The 19793-nt window shown below is 43.7% G+C and overlaps 1 long non-coding RNA gene across 1 annotated transcript; it reads left to right on the top strand.

Annotated features, from left to right (window-relative positions):
• The first annotated feature begins 754 nt into the window (after positions 1–754).
• On the top strand, positions 755–6006 carry LOC121056985. Its single transcript, XR_005813591.1, has 2 exons — positions 755–1233; positions 4142–6006. It is a non-coding gene; the product is annotated as an uncharacterized LOC121056985 (long non-coding RNA).
• The last annotated feature ends 13787 nt before the right edge of the window (positions 6007–19793 follow it).

Below are 19793 nucleotides of genomic sequence, written 5' to 3'. Positions count from 1 at the left end.
GAAAAGCCTTTCTGTGTAAGACGGTGTTCTCTAGAGACAAAAAGGATTCTAAAAAACACTCAGATATATGTATTTTTAACAGAATCGTGCTTTCCTTCATCCTCGCACAGGTTTAATGCTGTTTTTAACAAGCACAGACTACAATATCTACTTTAGGTGGGGCCCAGTCTTTGTCTCTGTCTCTAAATGTGATCAGCTGGGGATGGATGCTATGGAGGTGGTGTGGTGAAGAACCAACATTTTAAATTTATAGCGAGAAGTCAGGCAGGCTGACCCAAGGTGGGATATAACAGAAAATTTGCTGTGAAGATAGGAAAAATCCTAATGATAAGAATAATTATATGTTTCTTGCCAAGCTCTTTGCTCAGTGTTTGAAGAAAGAAGTAGTTCCTGTAAGCCTTTTCTATTGAACACCTACCAAAGTGGAACTTCTGTGCTGGGTCCAGCAGAAACTTATATAACCAGTAGGTGTGGGTGCTGTGGCACTGGGAGTGGGATGGCACCAGTGATTCTCCTCCTTGCCTTTTTATGAAGCAGTGTGAAATTGTCCCAAACATTACAAGGAGCAGTTTGATCTCTTGACACGTGGTCGTGGCTGTGTGTTCACTGCAAGTAGGACCAAAAGACAACTAGGGGAACACAGTAATGCACTCTTCAGGGGTCAGGTTCCTAGTGTTTATTTATAAGTGGTGCATTTTGTCATGTTATATACGTGCGTAACTCTATATAAAAGGTCAGGTTTGTCTTAGGTTGGCAGAAGAATTGTAGAGGCTAATTTAGCGTAAGCTAAGACTAGAAAAAGAAGAAAAATAAAACAGATAAAAGTAATCTTAAATGGTTGGTATAGCCCACCCTGCCGCCCATTTTGGAATAGGATTTTGAACAACTTCTACATTTCATCTGTTTGATATGTTCAGAGCACAGTGAGTGTCTCTGAAATGTTGACTGTGGTGCCTGATGAGGAGCCCAATTTACATATTCTCAATTTAATCTAAAGTAGGTGCTAATTGATTACTGCTGAATGTCAGCATGCTCTGATTATCTGTTCAAGATGCTCTGGAAAAAGAAAAAAAAAAATCTACAACCCGGAGCTGCAAGTACAAAGAGGGGGGTTGAATTCAGTACGCCATGGAAAGACTGTTTACTCTTTTACCTGATATTACATAAAGGTTTTAATTATCCAGGCCAGAAGCTGTTGAGTGACTACTGCTTTGCCATGTCCTTCCACAGCAGGTGAGACAAATACAGGATTGTCCTTGCTTTCTGTCCTGGATGATTTTTTCTCAACTTAAACATCTTTTCTAGCATTTTTTCCCATCTCATCTCAATGCTGTCCTGAACAGCTTCAGATTTTAAACCTGAATTTCCTTTCCCTGACTTTGAAGGCACAGTGTGAGGTTAGAGAAGGAAGGTTGACCTTACGTTCAATGTGCCATGCTGGATTTCAGGAGTCTGTAGTTAATTCCAACCCTGCATTCAACTTGGGGCAAATCCCATATCTTCTTTAAATCTCTTATTCCTCTTTCATGACTCAGCTGTCTCGTCTTTGTAGGTAGCAAGGAATGTCTCCCACAATGTAGGTATATGAGGCTTATCATAAGGAAGCCTCAATATTTAGCTGGAAACTCGTAGGTAGATGTAATAGGACCAATCAGACAGTCCCGTACAGGTGCATTACAGCTTCCTGACCCTCCTACCTCATCTTGGGACTCTTCTCTTCTGCTGAGACCTGAGCCTTTAAAGGTTGTTGTTTCTTTGGGTTTGGTGAGGTTTCTTTACTGGGCACCAAGCCCAGCATTAATTTGTTTACATGCTTTGTAGCATGCCAGATTCTGTACCTGGAGGTAGGTATATATCTATTATTTAAATAAATACCTATACTCTGCATGTGCAATAAATCACCAAGAACAAAAATAAATAATAATAATAATAATAATAATAATAATAAAACTGACCTAGATGTAGTGAAGAAATGCTCTCTTACTGTTCTCTTTCTTCTTTTTTTCTTTTTCTTTTCGTTTTTGTGGCTAGCTACAATTAAGTAGCAAATTGCTGTTTCCTTGGGTCACAGTAGGATTAATCAACAACACTCCAGCGAGGCCATTTTTTCCTGGCTCAGTGTTGGCATGTGGGGCTATTTCCCCAGTAGAAGTGCCTTCCAGTTTAAATCCTGTCATGCAGAAACCTTTTTCTTCGTGCATGCTCTCCCCTGTGGTTTCCACAGGAGCTCTGCCCTCCAGCTTTTCCAATTCAGCATTCACGGTATGAACTTGTGTGTTTGGGAAGCTGCCAGGGGATGGGGAGCTGAGGCAGCAGCCAGTGCCATGTGGAAGTGTTGGGTTTTTTATTACTTTTGCGCAGTTAATCTCCATTAGATTGCCCAGCTCCTGTTATGCATCTCTGGTATGGATAAAGGACTGGGTAGGAAATGCTGTCATTAGGAAATTTCCCTTTCTGTTCTGGCTGTTAAGGTCTGAATGCTTAACTACTGTTTAGGTCTTTCACGTAGTGGCTCTAAAACTATTAAGACTTTTTTTTTTTTTTTTTAATCCTGCAGTACTTCTGCCTCCTGCCATGCATGCATTTCTGATGTGCTTTGCTCTAACCCAAACACTTGTCTCTGCTTCCAGTTCTTCATCTCCCCTAGATGGAACAACCCAAATTGCTTTGAGCCTGGAGAAAGTACTTCTGCTTCCCTAAATCCAGCAAAGTCAGCTCTGACCCTGTCTGCAGCTGCCCCCCAATTCTCCCCTATGGCAGGTTTTTGCATCCCGTCACTACCTTATGGCCCACTCTTGTTGGTGTCCCCAGCTCCCTGTCACACTGCTTCCATGGTGCCCAGGTGGTACGGGGGCCTGCTTCCACCTTGCCCCTGGCCAGGCCATCAGGACTGAGTTTTCCCCAGGGACACAAGGCACAGAAATGCCTGTGATGATGTTGTTCCCATTCCTGTTCAGCTCGGGTCACCAGGAGAGGAAGATGAGCCAGCCCTCACCAGGAGGGACACCTCCACCAAGTAGCAGCCTTTGGTCCCACTCTCCCCTTGCTCCCGGAACCACAAAGCCAGTGGCTGCTGGAGTTGGGAGAGCAGGGAGAAGAGCAAAGGTGAGGGTTCGGTAGTGATTCTCCCTTATTCTCCCCATCCTCATCTCCATGTCTGCTCCCCTGGGTGACCTGCCTGAGTCTGGCGACTGCATCTTTGGAAGCACCCCAGAGAAGGAAGCGCTGGGCCTGTGGCCCTGGCCACAGAACTGCCCTGTGGGCTGGGGAAGCCCTCGTGCTTCCTCTGTGCTCCCAGCCATGAGGAGTGTGCTGCGATGGTCCGTATCCTCTTCCTAAAGCCATTTCCCTACCTTCCTTCTGGATCTTATTCCCCTTTAGCAGGGACATCTCAACAGGCCCTGTGCAGCATCCTGCATCCTCCCTTTGTCTCAGCAAGGTGATGTCTCCATGTGCTGCCACACCTCACTTTTCATTTGTCCCCTTTCTTTCCATCCCTTTTCTCTCCCCTTCTCTCTCTTTTGCCTCTTGCATGCCCTTCTCCCAGCCTCCTTAACCCCCTGACGACTCCTCTTTTCTCCCTGCCACCTCCAGGCACATCCCCTCTCTTCCCCCCTGGCCAGCACCCCATGTACCTTCTCTTCTGTTTGGACCCCTTTGTTCCTACAGTTGTCTGTCAGCGAGGCCTTCATTTTGAAAGCAAATCAAAGGCAGTCTGTTGTGAGAAAATGGAGAAGTGGTGAAATTACTGGCAATAAGAGGAAACAGAGATTAGAAAAAGGCATTTATTTTTCTCTCTTTTTCTTTTTCTGGTTGTGCCAGAGAAATATGCTGTGTAGATTCTTCTTTTCTCATCGTAGGGAAGACCAGTTCCTATTTTATCACAGGGAAAAACACTCCAGTAAAAATGGGAGCATGCTATATATCGCGATTGTAAAACGCAGCATTAGAAGAATTAATACAAATTTCAATGCCTAGGTGATGATTTCAACAAAATACCAGGCAGAAATTGCTGGAAAGCATAATTAATAATTAGTTATTATCCTATAACTATCACAATAATTAATGTGCAGTGTTTTGCTTCACCAGTTTTTTTAAAAAAAATATTTGATTATTTCTGCCTTCACGGTGTGAATTTCAGGTGGTGAAAATGAGTTGCTTTGCACCGGTAGATCTACTGAATATGCAATGAACAATCCCACAGCAGCCAGGAGCCCCAGCCAAGATGGAAGATGAGACGGTGAGCTGGGAAACAAAGGTGAAGGAGAGAGGCAATGAAAGCAAAGCGCTCCGTACAATAGCTAAAATACAAATCTCCGGAGACTTTGAGATATTGCATGAACATCAATTTCGCATGCCTATTGTCTGAGTGGTATTAGTGTGTGTAGGACTCCCCGCCCCCGTCTCTCCGAGTGAGGGGAGCATCATGGCAAATCAGGAAATGGCATAATCGAATCAGCTCCATCACATGACGAGGTTGCAGACCGGACTGGACGAGGCACTGAAATGACCACGTATCATGAACACCTGGGCACCCTCCCACTCCTAAATTACTTCTGCGAGTAAAGGATGTGAGATTTAAGCTGCAGCGGGAGACAATCTGGTCATGGGTTTCATTAGTGGTTCCTTTTACCATCTGTGAGACTTTATGGCTAAGGAACTGGATGAAAGAGCTTTCTAGAAAATACAACTCAAAAATGCAAGTCATGCTTAGGCTGTTTATGGAGAGTTTATTTTGTGCTTAGGAGTAAAACAAAATGCCAGTTGTTCACAGCTGTTTGCACTGTGAGATAACGCGCAAGTCAGAGCGCACGGCCGCAGGTTGGAGGGGTACTCTTCCCATCCCTTGCACCCCTTTTGCCCCTACATAAAAGTTGACAATTAGTTTTTACTGCACATACATGAAGGGAGATACATGCTTTGGCCTCTGTGTGAGAGCAATAATTCTCTTAAATTGATGTGTCAGCGAACTAAAACTCAATATTTTTTTTCGCACAGTGTATTTCGCAGTCAGAGGACCTTCACTAATCGGAATAAAGCAATTTGGCTCCCTGTCATTGCTCACTGAAAACATATGAGCTGGTTGGCACGTATGGCCTCCCAGATTTATCAGTGTCTCCCATCTAGTGCATGGGAGGTTCAGGGCTGCAGCTCAGAGAGGAGTGAATTTTTATGAATGTTTTTTTCCCCTCCCTGAGAATTCCCAGAGCTAGATTTATTCCTCAGTTTCAGAAATGTTTTATTTATTGTCCGTATCCCATATCCTCTTTAGGTCAAATCGAAGTCATATTTTACATTTTTGATTTGTATTGCTATGTCTTTATTGCTTTGCTCATTTAAAAAAAAAAAAAAAAAAGGCACAGCCCCAAATCTGGGAGAAGTACTATTCCCGTAGCTCTCCTTTCCTTTATTGTGAGAGCACCACAATATCACAATATGAACACACACAGCTGTCCTTTCAGTGGGACCTGCATAAAAAGGATTTGCTGCATCTTCCATCAGGTCCACCAAAGGCCAGCTTTGGTGTCATGTCTTTGTCATGCTGCCTTTGAGGAAGCCCTCACCTCTCTTCCAGCTGGCCTGGTACAGCCTACACCAGTGCTCCGCTAGGACAGGTGGGATAGCCATGTTTTATCAACCAGCCTGCACCACCTGCTGGCACCAAAATGTGCCCTTTTGTGTCACTGGCGCTATACCACCTATACTATACTACCATAGTAACACTATACAATGTGTCTGGACAGCTCTTCCAGGGTTTGCTGATGACTGAACTGAAAGCAGTACGGCTGGAGCAGCACTCACTGGGGAGAAGCAGTGTGGTTGGGTTCCCATCCCTCCCTGGCCATGTACACCACCTGGCACAGGGCTGGGACCAGCACTGTTAGCACCATCGCAGTGATGATCCTGTGTCTGTGACGATGGCACCCAAGGCCTTGTTCTTGTCCTCTATAAATGAGCTCAGTGTTGAGAGCTCAGGATTTATCATGGATGGGTCCTAAAGCACAAGCAGTGCTCCAGAGGGAAACGAGGGAGAGATTTTAAACACGGCTGAGAAAACTTTTTAATGTAGGGCTTTTTGGAGTTAGTTTCTTGCCAATTACTGTCCTAACATACACACACACACCCTTGTCTTAGCCTTTCTCACCTGGAATTAGAAGTACTGTGAACGCTGGCTGCCCAGATGGTTTGATAGAGGTGTGTGGGCATTGCTGTCCCTTGGCTGTGGACTTTAACCTGACATTAACCCGGGGACATCAGCTCCCTCCTGACTCACACACAAGGCTCGACCATCCTCTGTCTTCCCACAGCTTTCCCAGTATGCCCTGAGGTGCTGGCATGGGTTTTCACCTAGGGAAGGGTCATCGAGTAGCCCAATTGCCTGGCATACAAAGCTTCCTGGTATATACATACCACCTTGCCAGTCTTACTCAGTGCAGGAAACCGCCCTACTGATGGAAGAGTAACCCAGGAGGGAGCTTTTAACCTAGGACAGAGACTCCACCAGCCTGGCTAGGCCTTCAGCCAGGACGTGCCAGTCTGGGGAGGGGTATCTGCAGCAACCCAGTCCTTCCCACAAAACAGACAGGGCTGCTGTGCTGAGCAGGAAGGGGTCTGTCCTGTGCACCCCTTTCAGCCCTTCCCCGGAGGTGACATACTGGTCTCAGCAGCCAGCAGAGAACCTGCTATCCTTGGCTTCTCCAGCCTTTGTTCCCATCCAGCCTTGGCGTGTTGTGGAGGGAATGCTAAGAGGAGTGGTTAATAACCAGAGAAAAATGGCCCAAGCCTTCGGAAGTCCATTTATCCTTTTAATCACACTCTCTCTAACGAGCTATATTTTTCTTACTTATCATTTCCTTTGTTCGTGCCCATTACAGTGTTATTCACAATTTTAGCTCAAACAATACCTCTTAAATAAGAGGATAATATTAAGTGCATCAGCACAAGGAGGGGAAGCTGCTTTTAAAAACTGAAAGTACTGCTTGATTTCCACTTTCAAAGCATTTAATTTCACCTGGTCCACACTTTTAATATTTTCCAATAAAATAACTAGATGGGGGCACATTAAAATTGTCTCAGTTGAGCTGTTTTAATAAAAGGAGAAAGTTTAAAGAGCTCGGCCATGGATGAAAAGCTATTTAAAGCAAGCGGGTTGGATATTTCTGGCATGGATGCATGAGGTATCTGTCTCCACCTCTAATTAAAAGGTCTATATTGTTCAGCTCTACATGACAGACATATTGAAGACCCAGGAGACTACCATGTTGTCTTGTGTTGCTTCTCACTCTCGTAGTGATCCTGCCTGCACTCCCGGGCAGTTTGGTGATTCGGGCTTTGCACCTCACAGTCCTGCCAGCCTGGCAGGGCAGCTGTACCCTCAGAGAGCGAGTTCCCCTGGGTAACACTGAGGTCCTGGAAAAATGATGCCGTCTTTTTGTGGCATAGGTGGAACTACCGAGTCCAGAACTGGGAACACACCATTAATGACACAAATAAAACTTTTTCACGGGTCTTTCCATGCAAAATTTTGCCAGTGGCATTTCAAGGGGGGAATTACATTGACGGACAAAAAAGCAAATGGGTCCTTTTCCTGCAGTCATTGGCCTACCAGTACTAGCAAGTTGCTGGATTTGCTGGAAAAGGGAGCAGGTTAAGATGGTTTATCTACATGAGAAGTTCCCAGTCTGTGGGATTCTGCTAAAAATGAAGCTGAAAAGCATGGTCAGTGGGGTAATAAACTGAAAACCCACATAAAGTATTCATGTGTTAGTCTTGGTGCTGCCTGTGACTTGCAACCCCACAATTCTTTATAACATGATACCACAGGTTTGTGAGTTGTGAAGCAGCTAGAATGCTCTCTGACGATTTCCACCTCTACAAAAAGAGACACCCAAAATGATCTTTCTTTCTTTTTGAAAAGCTGACCTAGAAAGGCTTTGAATGATAAATAGGTATCTTGCTATTTCACTATGCATAACCATTGTGTACCAACAGGTGAAAAGTGTACATAGTGTTTTAAGGTACAGGTGTCTCAAAGTGCAGAAGTACAGTTCTTGCTGAACTTGGGCAGGGAGAGAAATAAGTGCATGATTATAAACCCACACGGCACTCCTATAAGTTTTGCTTTCACTGAGGGTTTCCTGGTGAAAGAGTTTGGGAATTTCCCCCACAAGGTTTCCTCTTCTCATATGTAAACACCTAATGCAAAGCAAGATGCTGTTTGTAGGTGATGAGACATCCTTTGTGTAACTGCAAAGAAACAGTATTAGTATTCTCATAAAATGCAATTACTGTCTAGAAGGAATACTCTGATGGCAACAGCAGCATTAGAAATCTTCACAGACAAAGGAACTAATTAATTCTGGTATCAAATAAGAAGTGTGGGTAGTTAATTATTTTAAACCCCGTTTCACAGCTAGGTGTAGGAGCAAGTAGGACTGTGTATGTCAGTGATATTATAGAAAGAAAAGTCAAATGACTGGTGTGATGCTAGACAACCAAGTGAACAGCAGAGGTGAGGATTTGGACATTCTCAGATTCCAGTTTGATCTTGTGTTTATTAGGATCATAGAATCAATAAGGTTGGAAAAGACCTCTAAGAGATCTCTTCTGGTCCAACCACCCCCCTATTACCAATGTCACCCACTAAACCATGTCCCTAAGCACCACGTCCAACCTTTCCTTGAACACCCCCAGGGACAGTGACTCCACCACCTCCCTGGGCAACCCATCCCAACGCCTGACTGCTCTTTCTGAGAAGAAATGTCTCCTCATTTCCAACCTGAACCTCCCCTGGCACAACTTAAGGCCATTCCCTCTGGTCCTATCTCTAGTTACCTGTGAGAAGAGGCCGACCCCCAGCTCCCCACACCTTCCTTTCAGGTATCCATAGGGAGCAATAAGGTCTCCCTTGAGCCTCCTCTTCTCCAGACCAAACAACCCCAGTTCCCTCAGCCGCTCCTTACAGGACTTGTGTTCCAAGCCATTAGATCATATTAGATCTTGAAGACTGCATGAGTATTCGATATGTTTTTTTGGCCATTTCAACTGCATGTTATCTCCCTATGTTTTTTAATCATATATTTTAAGACCAACATTTGTTGTCAAAAATTCTAAAAATGTACAATGGATTACATTTTAATGGGGGTTCCAAAGCAACCTGAGGTGTATTTGCTCCTCCTGTCTCTAGTCTTGTTGCTTCTGATGCAAACCCTCTCAGGATAAGAACACTGGCAATGTTAACACAGACAAAATATTGTTGGGATTTTAACCACACCATCAAGAAATAGTAGCCTACGACTTTGCCTGTGTTGGCATCTCTGAGAAGAGCTGCACTGGTGTGGGAACCTGTGGGACAATTTCTCTGAAAGCACAAGAGGGAGGAGAGAAGAGAGGAAGGGTAGAGTCAGAGAACAGTTGAAGCAGGTAGGCATCTCCAGAGATCGCCTAGTCCCAGCCCCCTTGATCAAATCAAAGCCACCTAGAGCAGGTTGTTCAGAGCACATCCAACCAGGTTTTGAATTTCTCCAGGGATGGAGACTCCACAAACTCTCTGGACAACCTGCTGCAGTGTTCAAGCACCCCTACAGCAAAAGAACCTTTTTCTTATGTTTTAATGGAATATCCAGTATTTTAGTTTGTGCCTGTTGCCTCACCTTGTCACTGGGAACCACAAAGAAGAGCCTGGCTCTATCTTCTTTACACTTCACATCAGGTACTTAAACCTATTGATCCCCTCTGAGCCTTCTCTTCTCCATACTGAGCAGTCTCAGCTCTCTTAGTGTCTCCTCACAGGAGAGATGCTCCAACCCTTAATCATGTGCATGGCCCTTTGCTGGACTTGCTGCAATATGTTGCTATCTCTATGGTGCTGGGGAGCTCAGCACTGGACCCAACAGTCCAGATGTGTCCCACCAGAGCTGAGCAGAGGGTAAGGATCACCTCCCTCAACCTGCTGGAGACATTTTGCCTAATGCAGCCCAGGATGCACTTCCGAGAGGCACTCAGATGTGCTGATTTCCGAAGTATGAGAATTTCCTCCACCATGCTGTCTTGTAAGAGCTTCCTTATTTGTGTGCATACACATGGGATGGGCACATTTTAGCCCTGTTTTTTGATCATGAGATTCCTCTTGTCCACATCACCCTGCAACCCTTGCTTGCCATCCTGTTCCTCCACCTACTCACTTGATTGCAAGTGATTGTCCCTCTCCCATGGAGCATCACCCCTTCAGCCCCAGCCTCAGCTATGGGCCCCAGGCACCCCTTCAGCCCCAGGTCTGCAGAGTTGCCTCCTCCTTGGGAGCTCTGTCTGCATTGGGGCTATATTTCTGTCTGTGTTAGTTCTTTGCTCCATTTAGCAACGTCAAAGGTAGGAATGGGAATGCCTTGAACAAGTCCCAGGGGCTTCAGAACAGAAAGCGGAATATATCAGAGAAACAGAAAGTATCTGAGAAGAGAAGAGTTATCAGTATGAGAGACCACAAGCTGAGTGACTGAGAGTTGACATTCCTTCTATTTATTTATAAAATTTGTAACTGTGGAAATTAGCCTTAGAAGTTGTAGACCCATTACTGTTAGTTTTATCGTCCTTCTAAGACATACCCGGAGGCATTCCTGGAGATTGAATCCTATTGTACTTTGCAATAAGCCCATAATTGATTATGCTATGGAGCTTTAATATGGGTTGAGAAATGGAATCCAGAGTAAATACATTCAGAATTTTGCTAGCAGGCCAAATTTAAAGCTGGTTTTCTGAACCTACCAGGATTATTCCTTCTCAGCTAATGATTTAATTTGAACTAGCCACCCTGGGAGGTGCAGTCTGTGAGTAAGTCCAGGCTATCTGCTTGCTGGGCTTCTTTAAAGAAGTTTATCCTCTCTACTTCACCTGTAAGGTTGTAAAGCTAAAATTAGGTTCTAATATTCTTCATTATAAGGGATCTTAGGTCCTGCCTGGTGCTTCTCTCTGTAATGCTTCAGATGCCTGTCAACAATGCCATCAGAGATAAATTTGTTGATTTGTTTCAATTCTGGAAAAAAAAAAAAAAAGAGTGCATTACACCGTATTCTCAAAAATGAGGGAAAACCAAGTTAGGGGGTGGTGGTGGTAGTTCATCGTTATATTTCTCAGCTTGAAATATAGCCCACGTACCTTCCTAGTCTTCATTAGATTTTTTTTTTTTCAGTTCACTCATTTGATTAAAATTTAACCTTCTAAAAGAAGCTTGTTCACTTTGCTCCTTAATGAGGGATGAGAGAGATGCTGGTCTCTCCCTTCCACTACAAAAATTCTTCTTTCTTTTTCTCAGTTGCTAAGGACCATATTTCTTCCTTTGATATACAGGTGGCTCCTGCTGACTGTAGCTAATTCCATGGCTTAGCCCGGGCTAACCTGTAGATCTGGCATAAACTGAAGCTTCTAAAGCTACATCATTTTCTATCTAGGAGGCATTCTAAATGTAAATCCAAGATTTTTTTTTTTCAAACAAAGGAAATTTTGTTCAGAAGTGACAGAATTAGCACTGTTTTCTGACCATTTAAAATCCTGGATTTATTTCTGAACTTGAAATCTCTAAGGCAAAATTTATTTGTGAGATTCAGTCTTTAGAATTGGTTTGGGGTAGGGTTTTTTGATTCACAATATAAATTTATTTGAAAATACTTATGAAACTTTGTTATTGTCTGTGCACGGTCTTAAGAGAAAAAACAATTAGTTTCATATTTCCCAGATGGAAAAGAACATCTCTCTTCGTGTCTCTTTTCTTTTCTTTCTCTCTTTTTCTCATCAATAATTACAAAAATTGAGTATATTCCCAGAACTACTAAACCACTGTGTCTGCTCCATTAAGAAGCAATTCACTATGCCCAACATGCTAATTCTGTAAAATCTCCTTTTGCATGTTCTCACCAAAATTGTTGATACTGTATTTTTTGTTTTCTATGACCAGGTGAGAGGAACAGGTGCAAATTAAGAGGCAAAAGTTCATTGTGTCAGACTGGAGAGATATGCAATGAGAGAGCAACTTCATGTCATGATTTGAGCTTTTCCTTACTCAGTGCCACTGTAAAAGGACACGTGATATCTTTGGTGCATAATGTTTGCAGATGCACATAGCTCAAAAGGCAACAATAGATTTATATAGGAAGACGAGGCATAGGACATGACGAGTGCAGAAACAGAAAATCCTTAACATAAGCTTCTTTAGCAAGCATAGCAGTATTACCTTTGAATAAAGCTTTGGATCCATTGGCAATTTAAATTGAAAGAAAAGTGAATACTTGGTAAATTTTGTGAGAAAGACCTGCTCCTCCTAACACCAAACACAGTCAAACTATGGAAATGCACACCTAGTGTTACATAATGAAGTTAAGCTTTAATGTTATCCTTTCTGAATTTTTATCTGCATTTTCATTGCCCCAGGGACACCTTGCATGCAAACTGCCTAATTTTTTGCTCTGGCACTGGGAGGTTCCTAACTCTGCAGACAATAGCCCTCTGCAAAGCTTTGCCATACAAAAAACATTTTTCCCATCTGAAAAAAACACCTAGAGCTATTTCAGACAGGAGAGGATGATACGATCATTAAAACCCAAGGTTTTCCTGAGGATTAAGGGAGTTTCTGTCTCTGCTGCAATGGAGGGTTGACTGCAGAGATTCTAGGAGAAAAGGTTGACTGGCATGAGCAAATGTAGATCAAAATGCAAAATCATTGCTGTCTGTTTTGCATGAATGAGGAACGGGGATTTGGAGAGCAGAGCCTACCAAAGTTGTTCCTTGTATGTCCTTGGATGGAGTGACAAAACGCTGCACAGAGATGAGGCACTGGTGACGTGTGACTGGGCTGAGCTCCACCTGAGACAGGACCTCCCTAAGCAGGGCACGTCTCTCCTGGCCTGCTACACACAGACCCATTTTAGCTTTCCAAAGGGTCTTGACACAACCCCCTGCAGTGATTTTGTTACTTGACTCTGTATGCCTAATACCAAAGTGGAACATATTCCCCTTTCCCATTGCTTTTGCAGAGAGGAGAAAAGCAACGCCTCCAGCGCTTAGTGTCTTGTCATCTTGCTTGTGTGGGGCATTGATTTCCTACCCTGCAACAGCCCATACAGGGGCAACAAACTATTGATGGGCTGGTAGATGGTACTACTCTACCCTGTGTGAAGCTCTGTTGGGAAAGGAATTATGCACTTCGCTCATAAGAGAGGGGCAGCAATATATTTATTAATGAAAACAGTGATTTAGTAGTGCTTAATCATGAATGAGACAGAGATTTAACAAAGTTCTAATCGTAAATGCAACATTAACTAGTTTTGTGATGGCAAGGTACCTTGATTATTTACTACTTAGAGGACAGGGTCAGACTAAAAGCATCAGGGAGACCCTCACGTTCAGTCACGAGGTTCAGAAGGGAGTCTCTTTTGGTGTCCAAACTCTGAGGAGTGTAAATACAACCAGATCCTATCCCAGTCCCAAACTTAATGTTTTACACCGAAAGGATTATATACACAATCAATCCTTTGTATCACTTAGTTAAGATTACAAAGTTTCCGCATGGTTAGCAAATTACTTGCAGTTTCACAAGACAGCTATTAGTCACTTACTGAGTGTCTGTCACAGGTAAGGAGTCTCTTGACCTCGAGAAGTAACCTTGAGAGGCACCCCTGCTCAAGGGGAAGATCCTGGCATGCAGCCCACTGCAGAGAGCTCAACGGGCTCCGGGCTGTCCCCTATTTATGGGGTGGGATGATTGACTACTAGTCATATTTGCATGCCAGCCATATGTGCTCCGTTAGCCCTTGGATCTGTCTCCCCCAAATCCACCTCGAGCCTGATTCAGCTGTCACGACTGTCATGACTGGACGCTTTCATCACGATTGCCACTGATGGTTATCGCCCAAGCAGGGATACAGCTCAGGTTGGGTGGGGGACAGGGGGAGTACACCACCACAAGCTCTAAGTCTCAGACACCAGGGGCCACGAGCACACACACACACACAGGGTTACATACGTGTATGTATTTATGTTTGTATTTAAAATGCACAAAATTGGAAGGATAGTGAGTAGCCTTTACTGCTTGATATGTTTTTATGTGCATCTCCAAATATGCTTAATAATGATCTTTCTACCAGCATCAAAGAGGAGCTTCCTTGCTTCTGAAAGAGAGGACTTACTGCTAAGAATTTTGATTCTTGCTCTCATTTGTAACCTGGCTTATTCACCCCCACTCCTGCCCTTATTTGTTTGAAGTGGGAAAACAGCACTGTCTGATGAAAAAGCCTGTTTTAGACTGATATCTTTCCAACCTTCATATATCTCATTGTAATTCATCAGTAAATTTACGAGGTCTTTATTAAGACAGGCCAGATTTATTTTTCATTTGTGCTAAATTGTTTATGCCCTTTTAAAAGTGCACTGTATCCTCAGCATTGGGCTTTCGGTTATCTGCCTGACAATGATGGAGTGTTATGTTCTAACAAGTGCGTTAAGATCTTGTCCTGTTGCATATTCTGTGCTGTTTGTGAAATGACTGTAATAAGGAGAGACAGACAGACGTGGATTGGATCAGGTGTACACTTATACTAATTTTTGGTAAATGGCTCAAACCAGACCAGTTTGGTGGTGACCAGTGATTACTGGTTTTACCCAGCCAAACAGCCTCCCTTCCTAAAGAAGTTCCCTCATGCTTAGGCAATTAAATCAGGGTCATATTTGCAAAAGGACTCATTGGCAGTTTGCAAAGAGTGCTCATGAAGCTCTGCTTTCTCACTTTGGTGTCTGGGTGACAGCTCTGACTCACCCAGTGAAAGGGTTGCTACCAGTCGTATTTCCAGCAAAGTAATACCACAAGTAGCTTCTAATTGGTATTCACAGTCTGAAGCAAATTCATTCATGTTAAGCATGCTGGGCAGGTTCCTGGGCTTGTGCTTTCTGGCTAGCCTCTGGCTATCCAGGGAATTGGATAGGTACCTTGCCTGCATGCTGCAGCTTTTCCAAGGGAATTTGTCAGCGTAATTAACAAAAGCCTCCATCTGCCTATATTAGTGGGATCTGTGCCTTTCCATGTCTCTCTTTGTTGATGAAAAATCACTCATCATGGAGGCTAGCAGCCTCAGCAAAGAGGTCAGAGCCTGGCTAGGCTTGGGGTCTGGGGTATGTTGTCCTGGATGGGAAGGGACGTTTGCAGCCTAACTCTGCCCACATTTGAAGTACAATCCAGCCATAGCATGTGAGCTCCTGAGGAATGGGCAGGGCTGTATCCAAGCCCTCAAGTCATGAGAGGCATCATGCTGCACGAGTGGGGAAAACCAAACCTATCATGTCCTGGTGATGTGAGCCCTCCAGATGTTACTCATGAATATTTCCTCCTTTGGGAAGAACAGGAAAACTTCTGTTCCTAAGGGGACTTCCTCCATGTCTTCCTCAGGAAAATGAGCCCTTGAACTCGGTGACAAGGATAGCAGCAAAACATGTCTATGCACTCGGGCCTTATGGCCACCTGAAGTTCTCAACCTTGTTGGTCTTGATGGATGGATCAGAACTGATTTAAAACAACAGAATAAGTGCTATTGATGTGTGTCTGCTATTTTTTTGTTTGTTTGTTTGTTTGTTTTTAAGAAATAAAAAAAAAAAAAACTTTCAAGGACTATTCTGAATCTTTTCTCCATGTTAATGAAAACAGCCTCAGGATTTTTTCTCACCCTGTTCCACACTTTGCCTTGTCATCATATTAGAGAGTAGCACAGCATGGAGAAGTAGAAGAAATGTCACTATGTGAAGAATGCAAAGGGAGGGTAACACAAGTTAGAAGACGTCTATCATATCAAGTCATTGCCATGGAGGGGAAAGGGAGGCACACTAATTTGGGAAAACAGTAGATGTGATTTCCCACTCCAGTAGAAAGTTTTTTGCAACATACCCTCTATTAATATCAGGAAAGTTGTTTATGATTTACAGAGAGAAAGGATGAGAAGAGTGGAGGCCATTGTGTTTAAAACTCACCTGAACACAACCTTTGATAAAAATTTTGCAGGATTTTGGACTCTGGTCTTTGGTTTCCACTATGACGTCTCACTAATAGCTACTTCTTTGAGATCCAATAAAGCAGTTTGTGCTGTTTAGCTTTTTCTTTGCCCATAACATTCTTAAATACATGTCTAAGAAACAGCATGGTGGAAATGCCTTTGCTATACAGAGAGCTGCAAAGAGGTGTGTAAGCCTGAGAAACAAAGTGGTTCTGCTGCTGCTCACTGTAGCTGCTCAGACAGATTTGGACTGACCAGGAGAAGAAGAGGGAGATGTACGTATGTAGATATGAGATGTCTAACATGCCATGGGACAGGTTGGGTGATGCCTTAAAGCAAGTATTGGTAACTTTATTTAGAGCTGTTAATAACATCTCTTACTCTCCTTGCAAGACTAGCAAATATGACCACTGATCAGAAACTCATTTCAGTGCTAGATTTTGTCTTTTTATTTTCTAGCTGTCATTTGCCCTGTATATGCACCAAAAGAGCCTACCTGGCCAGCTGAGAAGATGACATGCATACCCAGATGACTTTCCCTAGGCCCACATTACACAGTCTGTGCTATTCGTGATACTGCAGGTGGAGAGATTTGGGGCTATCCTGCCTTCTCAGCTCGTGTCCAAACTATGGTGGGAAAACAGCAACAGAAGTAGGGATCTCTTCCAAGACAGTGGCCAGAGCTCCAACCTTTCATAGCCATCAGTCTGGTGGAGAGTTAATGCCAGCTTGTGATTACTTAAGCTATCGTATTTATGGCAAAGTGACATATGAAGCAATGCTTGACACCTCCCAGTTTGTCAGTGAGATAGCTGAGATCCTTAAAAGCTCCATCAGCTAAGCTGCAGAGTCATCATCCTCATTCCGATTACCCATGGAAAGCTGGGGTGGGTAGGTGACGCACTAGAGAAGATACCTTGTGTCTTACCACGTCGTAGTTTGGAAACTCTGTGCTTAAGCTGCCTTCGCAGAACTTCACGTGGTGAGAATGTAATTGAATAATCTGGTTCCAGGGCAAATTTGAAAATTAAACAGGGACTTGAGGGAGTGGCCCCTATGGAAACCATGTCAGTGAACAAACAGCATCGGAGGGTTTCTGTGGTGTTTGTATAAGGAGGATAATGTTTGCTTGGTTCTTGTGGGCTTTAACTGGCTCTCTTCCTTGTACAGAAAGGTAACAAAAACTAATTCAAAGAAACTGAAACCAAACAGAGGTGTGATAAGTCATTTGGAATTTGAAATTCAGGTAGTATGGTGCAGTCGTGATAGGATACATCACATCACATGGGAGATTTCTGTTTGTTATTGGAGCAGTATAGTTTTTAGAAGATAATTTCCATTGCAGACACTTTTATTTGCTTATTGAGAACTCACTGTTGGAAATGAAGTACGTTAAAAATGAGCAAAAGTAGCAGATTCTTATTCTAAGGTTTCTTTTTAAACTTTTTTTTAACTCAAACCACTAGCAAAGCCTTGAGGTCTGTTGAGCTGATTCTATCGAAAGAATTAACAACAGTTTCTTCCTGGATGCAGTTCTTTTAGTTTAAAAGGACTGCCCAAAAAACAGTCTGCTTGTTCCCAAGGGGAATCACACACAGTTAGCAGACCTTTTTCCCAAACCTCCAGGCCCCTTTCAGACCCTAAACGCCTATTCTCTCAAATATTTCCCAGGGTCCTGCACTCAGCAGTTCTGTATCCACCTCTGAGGTTTTATTTCTGCTTCTTTTTGTTTATTTTTTTTCCTGCTTTTTTTTTTTTCTTCTCCTTTGCATTTTTGTATCTACAGACACAGAGCCCTCTATTAAAGCTATATCAAGCAAGCCTCATCATTCCACACAATACACTTTCCTTAGGAGCTTCACACATCTTCATCCCAGCCTTGATATGAACCCATGTTTTGGCTGGAGGGTGCTATTGCTTCAGCAAGCTAATTTCATGGAAGAGTTTATGGCTTCTCACAATTACCTTAAAAGAAGAGTGGATGTTTCACCCAAATATGTTTAATCCAGTATGAATGCCGTTACAAGTTTGAATATGCTTTCTGATACTTAAACTGTGAGTTAAAAATTGAGACTATCTGTTATTCCTTGAAAGTACAGTGTCTGCAACAGAGGGGCCTTAGTCCCACGTCAGGTACTTGGGTGCTGTTTGTACCTCTGTGTGATAACAAATAGTGGTAACACAGTGTAAAATGTTTTTCAGACGTGAGACCAGAACCCACAGCCCTTACAAAGGAGAAAGCATTTGTCTGGTTCCTGTTCTCCATGAGCCTGAATTCAGAAGGCAGATGGGAAAATGTCAAAAATTCCCAACAGAGAAAATCTTACGTGAGAAAGGGCAAAATGTTAAGGACGCAGGGTGAGAAGTTTCACAGCAGCAGCCCTCACTTCCGCCCAGGCAACCTCAAAAGCTGTCCCCCACCCCAAAATTTAATTGCATCTTCTCCTAGTTCTTCTCAAGCAGATCATTAGCAGCACTATTCTGCATGTGCATGGCTGTGCGTCACTGAGCTACCGTGAGCATTTTCCAGGATTAACTTAGCTCTGCTCCTCAGTTGGTTTCAATGGGTTTAGCAAGCCTTTTTTTAGCCAGCGTGGAGAAGCTAATACTCTTAGTTCTCAAGCTTTTTACAAGTGCATGAAGCCAGATCATCCCCTCCCAGTTTTGCCACAGAAGGGATGTAGCTAGCAGAAAGCCCCCAAAGACAGTTCAAAGTCTCTTGGAGGAAAGGGAATGGAGCTTAAGAGGCCTTAGCCTTCACCTTCCTCGTCACCTCAAAACCCTCCCATGTACAAACTGCAAAGCAAAGGATGGGCAGGTGTTCACGAAGGGCTCTGTCAAACCCCAGAGGACTGCACAGGACAGCCCCATTGCCAGGGAAAATGGAAGGAGATACCTCTGGACACAAAACTCTTGATTCACAGTGAGATAAACTCACTTGACGGCCTTGTCAAATTCTGGCTGGCCTGGAGAAGTAAAACTCCCATTCCATGGGAAAGGGGATTGAGGGAAAAGCCCAGGAGACTGGCTCCATGTGCTAAGTCCCCAGCAGCTTCACCTAATAAATGGTGGGCTTCCTAGCCTAACTGGTGACATTGGTAATGCTAGACAGGTCAGCTTTTCATTCTGCAAAGAAATATCTCTCTCCTTCCCTTCCCCATGACCCCTCTGACCAGAAAATTATTCAGGCACCACCAGGAATACTCTGCAATTTAGCAGGAGTATCTTCAGCCTCAGCTCCCTGCCTGTGATACAGCCTAGGGGAGTAACCTCTGCAGACCTCACGCGCTACATGTGAGGATCGACGAGGTGGACCAAGTAACCTTCTGTTTGTCTTCTGCTGCTGGTGGTACTGCTGACTGCCAGCCACAGCAGCGGTGCTGAGGCTTTGAGCTGAGCCTCCCAGCCACAGCCAGCCTGAGCAAGCTGAAATCAGAAGTAACTGCAGTTTTCCAGGTACCAGTACGCCAGGGTTTGCTCTTGCACGGCAGTCATTGGATCCAGATCCTGCTTTCTCAAAACACAGGGGAGCAGGAGAGAGGTATAAATTCATCAGATGTCCTTAAAGAATACAGGGTAAAACATAACCAGCTTCTTTGTATTCTATTATTATTACTTGTTATTTCTGTATTTATTTTCCAGACACAGCCTGCATGTACTTATCTCTGTGTACCATTTCTACAAGACCTTTACATAGGCCTTGCCAAGAGCAGGGTGTCGGTCAGCCCCAAATTTCCCACATAGAGTTGGCCTTCCCACTAGCTACTC

Source organism: Cygnus olor, chromosome 1 (assembly GCF_009769625.2).
Source record: "Cygnus olor isolate bCygOlo1 chromosome 1, bCygOlo1.pri.v2, whole genome shotgun sequence".
Taxonomy (NCBI): domain Eukaryota; kingdom Metazoa; phylum Chordata; class Aves; order Anseriformes; family Anatidae; genus Cygnus; species Cygnus olor.
Note: the sequence above shows the minus strand (reverse complement) of the source record. Positions and strands in the feature narration are given on the sequence as shown.